Here is a 2,076-nt window from a genome sequence, read left to right on the forward strand (position 1 = left end):
CCTACCTACAGTATACCTCTTCATAAGCATATTCAGTAAAGTATTTCTTTAAGTGTTCCCTAAATGAAGGCACTTATCTAACTCTGATGAGGTCAAGTCAGTAAACAACTTTACAGAACACCTCATCATCAGCATATTCAGTCTAACCCTAACCCTAACCCTAACCCACCTGCAGGCCTGCTTGATAATAGTCTCGGTATAGTCTCATGAGCCAGACTCCTGAACCAGAACACTGCGTCTCTCTGTGGGAACAGACTGTAACTTGGTGAAGATAGTTTACATAGTGCAGTAGATAGACAGAAGGTACGTTGTTCATTTGTACATTTTGCGTTGTTAAAAATGCATGATTGGTGATTGTCTTATCCTATTCCCCAATTTCTATCTTGAATGATGTTATTGAGAGGGTTGTATAAAAATCCTTCCACAATGTCATTTCCTGAATGTTCTTTATAGGTGAACATATCCCCTCCACCTCCTTCTGCCTTAAGTGTCACTGTTCAGGATATGTACATTTCCTGGTTCTAATGGGGATCTAAAACTGCTGAACTGTGTTGAGCCATGGCCTCTTCCTGGCTGTCCAGCTGAGAGAGCTGATGCTCTTCTGTTATTGCAGGAAAAAAAGCACCTGTTAATGTCTAATGCATGTGAACCTGATCTCTATACATCACCAGGTACACGTAGGACTATATGTATGTTTATACAGTATTATAAGTATATATCTATGGAGAAAGTTTAAGAAAATAAGTTCCCGCTCAACATGTGTTGTCTGTTGTGTCTCTTCTCTTCATTGACCCAGATTAGTCTCTGTCTTGCAGAACATTTAGTTTTTTTTTCGTGTCCTGTCGCCAGCCGTCAAATGATGTGTTTTATTTGCTTATCATTTAAATGTTCCCAAGCAAATCTCTTTCTGAGGAGATCTGGTCAAGACATTTGAATATGACTAATTTGCATTCTGAATCTCTGCAGATACAATGTACCCCAAACGCCTCTGACAGATAGGTTCTACATTCATATGGAAGGAGGGAACTATGGGCCAGATCTGGTCTTGTGTGGCACATATGGCTCAGTGCCAGAAACAGCAAGTATTATATAGGCCAGACGTGGTCCAAATGTGGGGGTCCAGCCCTGGGTGAGTGTTGACAATTTTCCGTGCCAGCTCTGGTATGAGGAATGTGACCCTGATACGTTCCTGCAGTAACTGGGCTATCTTTGGTCTGAGTGTGGTTGAACCGTACTGGGGAACAAAGTCATACTAGGGCCACGTCCACATGCTGGCCAAGGTCTGGCCTTTTCATGGCAAAGATCCGGCTCAGGAAAGGCAGCCACAGCAGGTCCACTTCTGACCCAGGAACAAAGTTGTACCTGGATATCCAGATGCTGGTAGAAAACAGACATGGGCCAGATCTGGGTGGTCATTTCTCTACTCATAGGGTGTTCTTGGTCTTTATTTCAAAGATACTGGTATGTAATTAGTTTACAGAAGCTTTACTCTTCTGTATTTTTTTACACATACATTTTATTATACATTTTCCTCCATAAAGACATCAGTGAGTGTGTTTACACCAATCAACAACTTCCTTGTTTTTGCACTTCTGTCTTTTCAGTATAATAAACTGACTCACCAAGAACAAAATCAAAACCGCAGTCTGAAATAGTGTGAAAAGTCACGGGTTGTTTGTTTTCACAGTTTTGAAACTGTCACACCACGGCCTAGATGTTGAAACCCTACAGGAGCAGTTACACCAGGGAGCAGTTATATCATTGGGCCTCTAGGCAACTGGATGGGTAAAAGGTAAAAGGTAGGCCTCTGGGAGCTGGATGGGTAAAAGGTAGACCTCTGGGAGCTGGATGGGTAAAAGGTAAAAGGTAGGCCTCTGGGAGCTGGATGGGTAAAACGTAGACCTCTGGGAGCTGGATGGGTAAAAGGTAAAGGGTAGGCCTCTGGGAGCTGGATGGGTAAAAGGTAGACCTCTAGGCAGCTGGATGGGTAAAAGGTAAAAGGTAGACCTCTAGGCAGCTGGATGGATAAAGGGTAAAAGGTAGACCTCTGGGAGCTGGATGGGTAAAAGGTAGACC

This window comes from Argentina silus (genome assembly GCF_951799395.1).
Source record: "Argentina silus genome assembly, chromosome: 4".
Classification (NCBI taxonomy): Eukaryota; Metazoa; Chordata; class Actinopteri; order Argentiniformes; family Argentinidae; genus Argentina; species Argentina silus.